Consider the following 12,526-nt stretch of genomic DNA (forward strand, 5'->3'; position numbering starts at 1 on the left):
TCCAGTTTTGAAATTTCTGGCCTGGGATCCATTGGTCAAGACTGCTCTCTGGTGGACAAAAGTTGGTGGTGCAGATGAGGCAGTTTCTCAATTGAAAATGTACTGGTATGTGGTAAAACGATTAATTCAATTTTAATTAGTATTGACTTTGCAAGAAGTCCAAACCTGAATATATAATTCCTGCTGTTTCCTATAAAATACAATTAAATTGAAATAAACAGCTCACATCGATTCGGCTGTTTGTAGCCACAGCTCTGATACTCTTTGTAACGATTTACTTTTGGTGTCAATCAATAAAATCCACAAAGAACAAGGAAATTAATTGCCAGTTTTATCCTCGACTGTGTCTCTAACTGGCCAAGTTAACTCTTGCTACTGAAGGCAGAATGAGGTTAAATCCCACATTGAATAGTGTGTCAACAGCAGCAGATGGTCAGAACACCGAATACAGAGATTAATTTCCTTAATTTACCGAAAATGAGGTCCCAGTTGGAGGTAAGAGCAGGCAAATTCTCACAATGATTCAAGCTGAGACTCTGAGTAGAGTGAAGTGACAAAGCCACAATCAGTGTCTGTTATTATTTTTATTTAGCAAATCCAAATACCCAGAGTGAGCAATCCCCTCCTCATTCACCAAGTTTATTACTACACAGGAAGATGGCTGTGGTTATTGGAGGTCAGTCATCTCAGCTCCAGGACATCTCTGCAGGAGTTCCTCAGGGTAGCATCCTAGGCCCAACCATCAATGACCTTCCCTCCACCATAAGGTCAGAATTGGGGATGTTCGCTGATGATTGCACAATGTTCAGCACCATTTATGACTCCTCAAATAGTGAAGCAGTTCATGTTCAAGTACAGCCTGGGCTGAGAAATGGCAAGTAATCACTCGTATCACTCAAATACCATGCAATGACCATCTCCAATAACAGACAATCTAACCACCTCACCTTGACAGTCAATGATGTTACCATCACTGATTATCATCGAAGAGAAACTCACCTGGATTTGCCGCATAAACACAGTGGCTACCAAGAGGCAATGATTATATTCTTCTTGTTGAAGATGGGCATTACCTGGCTCTTGTATGGTGTAAATATCTGATCCCAATCCCATATCCACTGCCACTAAAGTTGCATGATGAGGCATTCCAACATACCTAATCATATGGCAGGGTGACACCTTGACCCAGGGTCTGAGCTAAGAACCTTGATCACTTGAAGATTGTGAGCAGAAGCTGAAAGCTCATTGGTTGAGCTGAGCTGAACATGATGGACCTTTATGTGGGCTTCAGCCTCACACCAATTCAAGGAGATGGCCTCTGCTAGTGCCCGCACCCCAAGCCAGGGAGTCTGCACTACAGTCAGGGTGACTGTGAAGGTGGAGGAAGGTTCACTGGTTGACCAGACCTCGTTTGTGAAGAGAGTCTTCCTGGATTGCTGTGAGTTCCAAGCAGCAGGTATTTTCTGCCTGCAGGATTTCCCCAACATGGGCTACTTCAACATGACCTTCAGGAGCGTGAAGCAATGTCACCATCTCCTAAAGGTAGAGAAGGGGAAAGGAGGTGAGGGTACCCCCCGCCCCCGCCCTGTCTACAGAACCACTGGTCATTCTCCCTGCACAGAGGAGCCAGGCTGTGATAACCTGTATGAACAACGCCCACGTCCCAGCAGATGTCCTGACCTTCCTGGGAAGGTACACCCAGCTTGAATGGGGCAGCACCAATGCTGCAAACCCCTTTGGAATCTGAACTAGTATGCGGCAGGTCAAGGTAATCCTGAGGGTAGATGCCAGTGGGAACATCCTCCACCCATCCTTCAGCTTCACAATTGGAAGGAGCCAAGGCTACCTGATGTACACTGGGCAGCAGGAGGGCAAGGCACATGGCAGTGGATTGCAAAGTGACTGTCTGTGGGAATTGCAAATGTGAAGGTCACCTGAGTAATGACTGGAAGGAGTCTAAGAGCTTCAACGTGTGAGGAAGCACGCCACCTGTATAAGGTCTGCCGAAGACTGGGCGGGGCTGGGGGCATAACATACACTCAGATGGCCAGAAGTAGCAATGCAAGCCATGGACCCTCAAAGGACAGTAAGATGCCATCCAGGAGCAAAGAAACTGATACAAGGGTCACCCAGAAGGAAGGTCAGACCAGAGAGGAGGAAAAGGTAACCAGTGTGGAGGCACAGCAACCAACCCAACGTACACCTAAATAGAGTCAGAGAGACAGACCTTTCAGTCCAACTCGTCTATGCCGACCAGGTATCCTAAGTTAATCTAGTCCCATTTGGCCCATATCCCTCTAAACCTTTCCTATTCATATACCCATCCCGATGTCCATGTTCTAGTTGTACCAGCCTCCACCACTTCCTCTGGCAGCTCATTCCATACACACACCACCCTCTACATAAATAAGGATGTAAAAAGGCAGGTCCTGTATCGACTGCTGCTGCACACCATCCACCTCTTCTCCCTCATCCACTGCCTGGACACTCCTTGGCGTGCCCATTTGCCGCGGGGCGGTGGGGATCCCCAGTGGAGGGCTCTCTACGTGGGGGTCCCCCCTCTTTCTCTCGGGGATCTGGGGTGGAGGGTGCTGCAACCGCAGATTGCGGTGGTTCACGGACTCCCAGCCCAACTGCTTGTTCTGTGGCACTGTGGAGTCCGTGGACCACGTGTATATTGGGTGTGGGCGTTTGCACTCCCTTTTTGATTTTCTTAAAAACCTCCTCCTCTGCTTTTGGTTCCACTTCAGTCCCATGTTCCTGATCTTCGGGCACCCGGTACGGAGGAGGGAGGGCAGGTCTGAAGACCTCCTCGTGGGTCTGCTCCTGGGCCTGGCCAAACTGGCCATCAACAGGTCCAGGCAGCGGGCCGTGGAGGGGGTCGTTAGGGCCGACTGCCTGCCCCTCTTCCGCGGTTACGTTAGTGCCCGGGTATCCTTGGAGAAGGAGCACGCGGTGTCCACTAACACCCTGGAGTTGTTCAGGGAGAGGTGGGTGCCGCAGGGAGTGGAGTGCATTATTTCCCCCTCCAACTCTATTTTGATTTAGTCCCTGCCCTCCCCTTCACTGTTTGATCACACAGCATTGCCCTTTGATGTGAAGGGCACTGCTTGTCACAGGCCACTCCGGTGTTTCCTTTCTTCCTGGTGGTGGAAATTTGAATAAAGATTCATGCACCTTGTGTCTTTCACTGTGTCTCACACCTGCACACACACAAGGGTGCTGGGGAAAAAAAAATAAGAAAATTTTTTTAAAAAAATAAACAGGAGTGTTAGACATCCTGCTTATTCTGAGAGCTGTCTCAGAGGGAGCTGGGTCAGTGTCAAGGACACTCCATGTGTAAATAAAGGATGACTCGATGATGGGAAAAAAAAGTTGCTCCCCAGGTTCCTTTTAAATCTTTCCCCTCTCACCTTAAACCTATGCCGTCTAGTTTTGCACACCCCCACCCTGGGTAAAAGACTTTGGCTATTTATCCCTATCCACGTCCCTCATGATTTTATAAATCTCTATAAGATCATCCCTCAGTCTCCGATGAATGCAGTAATCCGAAAGTGGCCTAACCAATGTCCTAGACAAGCTACAACATCCCGACTCTTGTACAGGTTGATCTGCTAGAATGTGCATTTTCTTAGCGCAAATTCACTATAACGTGATTGACAAATTGTGGACCTTGTTTGGATAATGCAAACTTTCTACTGATCGGGTCTAGCGATTTTCTATTAGCAATCTTCTACAGCATGTTTTCTATAGCGGTTTTCCATAGTGCGAGGCTGCAAAGGAACACAACTGTCACATTAATACAGAACAACCTACGATGCAGTGACCAATAAAGGCAAGAGTACCAAATGCCTTCTTCACAACCCTGTCTACATGTGACACCACCTTCAAGGAACTATGAATGTGACCCCACGGTCTCTTTGCTTGGCACCACTCCCCAAAGCCTACCATTAAGTGTACAAGTCCTTCCTTGATATGTCTTACCAAACTGCAGCACCTCACATTTGTTGCTGTTATTCTATTCTCCTATTCAGCTGGGAAATAACTGCTGCTGCAGCTTTTGCATTGTGTATGTTGACTTCAGCATCAAGTGACGATCACAAGTGATTGTGAAGCCTTGCTGTGTGAGTCTATCAACAATCTCCAGTGCCACATTCTCAATGTTGACAGACCGCAACATGGAAACATCCTGGACCATGCCAATTGCTTTCCTGAAGCTGTCAGTCAATCCAATCTATTGGCTTACCTGGCCAGTGTCAAAGCGCAGCAGGTCACGCAGCATCACAGGGTCAGGAGAATCAACGTTTCGGGCATAAGCCCGAAGAAGGGCTTATGCCCGAAACGTTGATTCTCCTGACCCTGTGATGCTGCGTGACCTGCTGCGCTTTCCCAGCAACATATTTTTAAGCTCTGATCTCCAGCATCTGCAGTCCTCACTTTCACGTGGCCAATGTCAAAGCAGACCTCCTGTTTCTGCAGGAGTGTGGGATACTGCACCTCAGCAGTTACAGGAGATGAAAGACCTGATGAAGGGATCCTGCCCAAAACGTTGATTTTCCTGCTCCTTGGATGCTCCCTGACCTGCTTGTTTTTCCAGCACCACTCTATTCTCCAGCATCTACAGTCCTTACTTTCGCCTAGCTACAGGAGATGGTCAAGCTTGTGGGTCCCATGGGCCTTCGAGTTGGTCGGGAGGAAATGATAGCTGTGCCTCTGGCCTGGGTATCCTGAGTGTCACTATCTCTGAGGGTAGGAAGGTGTTAGGCAGGCGCCTCCTTGGGGCAGACGTTATGTACAGAAACGCTCCCCTGAGACTAATAAATGTGTATGCCCCAGCGGGAAAGAATGAGCGGCTGGCCAGCCTGCAGCAACTCCCAGTGCTGCTGGTGATGTCCAGGCCAGTCATTCTGGCCACAGACATCAACTGCATCAGCGATGGGGAAGGACGATCTGGAGGGGCTGACAGCGAACTGGACCCCATGGGCAGATTTCTGATGGAAATGGTTAAAGTCACCATGTTGCATGACATCTTCAGCACCCCTGCACATGGAGCACAGTGTAGATACACCTTGACACAGGCGGACAGGTCTATCCGCTCAAGGACAGGATTCCTGTTTGTGTCCCAAGCGTTCTTGGTCAGATCCACTGACGTCAAGCCGGTGTTCTTCTCTGACCACTGCCTCCTGCTGGCCGACTGTCACCTACAGGACGAGCAGCGGGCTGGTAAGGGAACATGGAAGCTAAACCTGAAATTGTTGACCTCAAAACATTGAGGAAGTCAAAAAGGATTACACAGGTTGGAGAACCATAAAGACCCTCTTTGAATCTCCAGCAGATGGTGGGAACTGGTTAAAGGGAACATCAAGAGGTTCTTCATCCTCAAAGGTGTTCAGAAGGTGAGAGAGAGGTGGGTAAAGCTGTCCAAACTCCAGAAAACCATGCAGGACCTGCTGCTGTTGCAGACGATGGGGGTCGATGCCATGGAGAATCCCAAGGAAGTGAAGAGCCAGCAATCCTCGCTCACTGCCTCGGAGGTCTCCAAGATAACCTTCCGGTCCAGGGTCTGCACCACGAAGCAAGATGAGACGTGCTTGTGTTTCCTCTACCAGAAGGTGCACAAGGAAAGCTCCGTGCTCAGATGCCTGAAGGAAGATGACTCGGTAACATCATCTCAGTCTGACATCCTGAGGATCAGCAAAATCCTTTTTATGCCAGTCTGTATGACATGAAGCCTATAGTGTGGTCTCCCAGTTCCTGTCTCTATCACTGAGGTCTTAGACGACAGCACGAGGGAGAGGCTGGATCAGTCACTATCTTTGGGTGAGCTGACCAAGGTCTTCGAATCCTTACAAAAGAGTAAAACACCCGAAAGCAACAACTTATTGGCTGATTTGTATTCGGCTCTTTGGGATTGATTGGCCAGGACCTGCTGGAGGTGTATGTCAGTATGCTTCTGGCAGGTACCATGAGCAAATCCATGAGGAAAGGCATCATCACCCTCCTCTACAAGCGAAAGAGGGAGAGGGAGGAAATTAGAAATTGATGACTAGTCTCATTGCTGAATGCAGACAACAAAATCCTGTCTAAGGTCATCACCAACCAGGTCAGGTCTGCTCTGGGATTGGTGATCCACCCTGACAAAACCTGTGCTGTACCAGGCAGGATAATCTGTGAGAGCCTCGTGCTCCTCAGGGATACGATCGCCTCCATGCAGGCAAAGGTGGAGGGACACACCTGCCTCCTCAGCCTGGACATGGAGAAAGCTTCTGACAGGATATTGCATACATGCATTTGGCACCTGCTGTCCAAAATGGGCTCTGGGGAGGGAATTGCAATTGGATCTGACTGCTCTACACCAACATCATTAGTACAATCTCAATCAACAAGTGGGAATCAGAAAGCTTCCTGATTAGATCCGGAATCAGGCAGAGCTGCCCATTCTCTCCTGCCTTGTTTGGGTGTTGTAGAGCCCTTTGCTGAGTCCATCAGGAAGGATGTGAGCATGAGAGGGGTGACTATTCCAGGCAGTGGAAGTCTACAGCTCAAAGCCTCTACCTGTACATGGATGACGTCGCATTTTCTGCTCAGATCCACTGTCAGTGTGCAGACTCATGAGCATCTGCAACCAGTTCCAACAGGTCTCGGGAGCCATGGTAAATGGAAGCAAGAGCAAGGCTTTGTTCTTTGGGAACTAAGCCAACCAATCCTTCATCCTGCCTCATCGTCAATACTGATTACCTGAAGGTGCTGGCAAGATGTTCTGAGGGGCTGAGGAGTGCACTAAATCTTGAGAGGAGCTCATCACCAAGATGAGGCAGAAACTGGTCCTTTTGGAGCAGTACTCCTCTCAAAGAGGTTAAAAACCTAGTCATCAGGAGTGAGACCCTTTCTCTGTTGTTGTACATGCCACAGGTCTGGCCCATTCCCCAAAACAGCACCTGAGCTGTCTTCTACTTCATCTGGAAGCCTCGGATAGACGAGGGCAGCATGGACTCCATGTACAAAACTCTGGATGGGGTGTGGAGGGGCGGGAGCAAGAGGAGGATAACATACCTAACATCGCCCTCAACCTGACAACCACCTTTGTGCACGGCTGCATCAAGTTGTGTGTGGACCCTCAGTACACAAACACCAAGTGGCACTACATATTCAGGTTCTACCTGTCCCTGGTGTTACGGACAATGGAACTGGCCTTGCTGCCGCAGAACACTCCAAGTAATTGGACCGTTCTGTATCACCATCCTTCATAGAAAAATACCGTTGACCACAGGTCCATCAGGAAATGGTCAGCTCGGAGCGTTCTAGAGACCCTGAGGGAAAAGGAGAGTGTGGATCCTGTTGCATGGTTCCCTGAGCAGACTGTCAAAGTCATTTGTCCCAGATGGTGTTGAGCATCTTGAGTGTTGTTGAAACTGCCCCCATCCAGGCAAGGGGGAAGTATTCCATCACACTCCTGCCTTGTGCCATGTAAATTAGTCAAAAGGTGTGGTACTGGAAAAGCACAGCTGGTTAGTCAGCATCCGAGGAGCAGGAGAGTCAACGTTTTGAGCATAAGCTCTTCATCAGGATTATGCCATGAAGATGGTGGACAGGCTTTGAGGAGAATCAGCAGAATTTTCCAACAAGCACGAAGACGTTGATTGGCTGGTGGTGAGACAGGCACTGCCTGTGGGATCCATTTGTACCCCCATCTGTCTGTGCTATTCATATGCTGTCCCTGTAAGCAGCTGCAGGGTGAGAGGTGGGGCTGAGACTATCATACATCTGCTGGAATGTGCCTTTACAAAGCAAGTCTGGCAAGAGAAGCAGTGGGTTTTGTTGAGGTTCATCCAGAGCAGCTCCATGTTGCAGGACTGTGTGCTCTATGGTCTGTTTCCCAGGACGCACACCAAGACAAACATCGATTGCACCTGAAGGACCATCAACTCACTGAAAGACGCTCTTTGGTCTGCCCAAAACGTATTGGTCTTCAGAACAAGGAGTTGACCCTGATCGATTGTTGCAGACTGGCACATTCCAAGGTCCAGGGATACATGCTGAGGGACACACTGGGGGTTGGGGCATCTGCTGCCATGGCGCAGTGGGAAAGACCACTGTCTGAGGTCTTCTTAGAGTCATAGAGATGTACAGCATGGAAACAGACCCTTAGGTCCAACCCGTCCATGCCGACCAGATATCTCAACCCAATCTAGTCCCACCTGCCAGCACCCGGCCCATATCCCTCCAAACCCTTCCTATTCATATACCCATCCAAATGCCTCTTAAATGTTGCAATTGTACAAGCCTCCACCACATCCTGTGGCAGCTCATTCCATACACGTACCACCCTCTGTGTGAAAAAGTTGCCCCTTAGGTCTCTTTTATATCTTTCCCCTCTCACCCTAAACCTATGCCCTCTAGTTCTGGACTCCCCGACCCCAGGGAAAAGACTTTGTCTATTTATCCTATCCACACCCCTCATAATTTTGTAAACCTCTATAAGGTCTTCCCTCAGCCTCCGAGGCTCCAGGGAAAACAGCCCCAATCTGTTCAGCCTCTCCCTGTAGCTCAGATCCTCCAACCCTGGCAACATCCTTGTAAATCTTTTCTGAACCCTTTCAAGTTTCACAACATCTTTCTGATAGGAAGGAGACCAGAATTGCAAACAATATTCCAACAGTGGCCTAACCAATGCCCTGTACCAGCCACAACATGACCTCCCAACTCCTGTACTCAATACTCTGACCAATAAAGGAAAGCATACCAAACACCTTCTTGACTATCCTATCTACCTGCGATTCCACTTTCAAGGAGCTCTGAACCTGCACTCCAAGGTCTCTTTGTTCAGCAACACTCCCTAGGACCTTACCATTAAGTGTATAAGTCCTGCTAAGATTTGCTTTCCCAAAATGCAGCACCTCGCATTTATCTGAATTAAACTCCATCTGCCACTTCTCAGCCCATTGACCCATCTGGTCCAGATCCTGTTGTAATCTGAGTACCCCTCTTAGCTGTCCACTACACCCCCAATTTTGGTGTCATCTGCAAACTTACTAACTGTACATCTTATACTCTCATCCAAATCATTTACGTAAATGACAAAATGTAGAGGGCCCAGCACCGATCCTTGTGGCACTCCACTGGTCACAGGCCTCCAGTCTGAAAAACAACCCTCCACCATCACCATCCTCTGTCTTCAACCTTTGAGCCAGTTCTGTCCAAATGGCTAGTTCTCCCTGTATTCCATGAGATCTAACCTTGCTAATCAGTCTCCCATGGGGAACCTTGTTGAACGCCTTACTGAAGTCCATATAGATCACATCTACTGCTCTGCCCTCATCAATCTTCTTTGTTACTTCTTCAAAAAACTCAATCAAGTTTGTGAGACATGATTTCCCACGCACAAAGCCATGCTGACTATCCCTAATCAGTCCTTGCCTTTCCAAATAAGGCAAGTGGTGGGGGGGGTTCATTCAGTTATCAGACCCTCCCAGTGTCTCAATGTATGTAAATATAGTCTTGTATGTAAAAGAAATGCCTTTGGTTTGTCGGTCTACAGTCACAGAGTCAAATGTAAATGTTTGTTTGTTGGGAAAATACTATACAAAACCAAAATGCATTTGTGACAATGAATGTAGACAAGAATGTTTTTTAAAAATAAAGTATATTTTTGAAATTTAATTAAAAAGTGTCTACAAGAGCAGGTCAGAAATTAGAAATACTGCAGCCAGTAACTCACTTCCTGAACCAAAGCCTATCCACTGTCTACAAGATACAAGTCTGGAGTATTATGGAATACTCCCCACTTGCCTGGACGGGGGCCGCTCCAACAACACTCAAGAAGCTTGACACCATCCAGTACAAATCAGCCGCTTGATTGGCACCATACCCACAAGCACCCACTCCCTCCAACCACCGACACTCAGTAGCAGCGGTGTGTACTATCTACAAGAAAAACTGCAGAAATTCACCAAAGACTCTTAGAAAGCACCTTCCAGCCCACGACCACTTCCAGCTAGGACAAAGGCAGCAGGTACATGAGAACACCACCCCTTGCAAGTTCCCGTCTCAGCCACTCACCATCCCGAATTGGAAATAGATTGTCATTTCTTCACTGTTGCTGGGTCGAATTCCTGGAATTCCCTCCCTCATGGCATTGTGGATCTACCTACAACACATGGACTGCAGCGGTTCAAGAAGGCAGCTCACCCCCACCTTCTCAAGGAGCAACGAGGGATGGACAATAAATACTGGCCCAGCCAGCGAGGTCCACTTCCCATGAATGAATAAAACAAAGCATTTTAAATTCATTCATGGAATATGGACAGCTGTAGATGACACCCTGCTGTTAATGAATGTCAGTGGTGGAGGGAATGGATGGAATGAGCTGCAGAGGAAGTGGTAGAGACAGGTACAATTACACCACTTAACAGACATTTGGACAGGTGCATGGATAGGAAAAATTTAAAGGGCTATGGGCCAAATTCAGGCAATGGGACTAATTCAGTTTACGAAAGCTGGTCAGCATGGATGAGTTGGAGTGAGTTTCCATGCTGCATGTCTCTATGCATACCAAGTTAGTGAATGGGGTGCTAATCAAGCAGGCTGCTTCATCTTAGTTGATGTTAAATGCAACATTCAAGAAATTCTATTTCAGTTTTGTGAGGGCTCCTTGGTGCTACACTCTGTCAAATGTGGTCATTCCCATCTCACCTGTAGATTTCAGCTCTTTTGTCCATGTTTGAACAAAATCTATAGTGAGGTCAGGAGCCAAATGGCCCCAGCAAAACACAAGCTTAGTGTCAGTGCGCAGAATATTCCTTTGCAAGTGCCGCTTGATAGCACTGTTGGTGACCCTTTCGATCATTTGGATCTGCCTTGGTTTTTGTGGTGAGGATGAGGTCAGTCAGGTTTATTTCTCTTTGTTGTTTTGCAGATCCAGTTTAGCAAAGTGCTTAAAAACTGAGACAGCTCAATCAGAAGTGATACTACAGAGACAATTTTGGTGATGGACATTCTAAGTCCCTTGACCTTAGTACATTTTGTTTCCTTGCCATTCTCAGTGCTTCCTCCAGATGGAGTTCAACATAGAATCTAGGAACAGGAGTTGGCCATTTGTCCCATCAAACCAGCTCCATCACTCAACATGATTGTGGCTGATCTTCTGTCTCAACATCATACTCCACTCTTCCCATATCTTTAATATCTTTAGCTTCCAGAAGTTTATCTATTTCTTTCTTAAGGACAACATGGTTGCACAGTGGTTAGCATCCTAGGAGCGACAGTGTTGAGTTTGTATTTTCTCCCTGCATCTGCGTGGGTTTCCTCCAGATGCTCCGGTTTCCTCCCATGATCCAAAGATGTGCAGGTTAGGTGGACTGGTCATAGGAAATTGTCCATAGTGAGTAGGTATGTGCAGGTTGGGTGGATTAGCCATGGCAAATGCAGGGTTACAGGGATAGGGTAGGGGACTGAGTCTGGGTGGGATGCTCTTTGGAGGGTTCATGCAGACTTGATGGGCTGAAGGTCTCTTTCCTCACTACAGGGATTCTCTGATTCAAATATATTCAATGACCCATCTTCCGCAGCCTCCTGTGGCAGAGAATTCCATAGGTTCATGACTGTAATGATGCTGTCACATTAAAAGATTATTTTGTCCTTTTGTTTGAAGAGAGGTTGTAAGGCAGAGGTACCGAACTGGCTACTTGAGGACTTAAGTAAACAACTAGTGAGGCCTTTTGGCTTTTGTAAAGCTGGAACAATGGATGCAGCCTGAATGGGTGTAGCCAGCTCTCACGGATCCAGGTTTCTGGAGTTTGATTTTTTTTTAAGTAATATCAGAAGCTGTCTGAAGTCTCAAAAAGAGTTGGAAGCTTAAGTGATTATCTCTTGGCTGCTACGCTCTCTGAATTTTCTCCTGATATTTCTTCCTCCTGGATTGGAGAACTGTATGTGAAAATCTGTGTTTGAGTTTGCTGTTTTGCCAAAGGGTGTGTTTATAGGATGTTACTATTTTGGAACAATTCATTAGTAACAGTATTGTATCTTATTGTTTGGTTAAGTTTTCTAATAGTTAGGTCATTCTAAATTCCTCTTCCTTTTGTTTGTATTTTAACTACAGTGTTTAAATAAATTATGTTTTGCTTAACACCGAGTAGTTTGACCAATCACATTGCATCTGGAACACTGTACTTCACATCTGCCTTTAAAATAAGAAAAGGTTACGGTCTAGCCACCTTCTTAAAATATTTTGAGGGGGTCTGGTCTGGTCCAGAATGACATCTTAGTGAAAAGGTTTCTCATCTCAGTCTGTAATGGCCTACACCATAACCAGAGACAGACTCGTTCAGGCCAACTCCCCCAGGCAGGTAAAACCAGGCTGTCTAGCCCGGTCAGAATGTTTCAATAGGATCCTTATCATTCATCTAAACTCCACTGAATATAGACCATATCGCTCCAACCACTCCTCATAGGACAGTCCTACCATCCCAGGTATCAGTCTGGTGAATCTTCACTGCACCTTCTCTATGATGACGATAGCTTTTCA

Source organism: Chiloscyllium plagiosum, chromosome 20 (genome assembly GCF_004010195.1).
Source record: "Chiloscyllium plagiosum isolate BGI_BamShark_2017 chromosome 20, ASM401019v2, whole genome shotgun sequence".
Lineage (NCBI taxonomy): Eukaryota > Metazoa > Chordata > Chondrichthyes > Orectolobiformes > Hemiscylliidae > Chiloscyllium > Chiloscyllium plagiosum.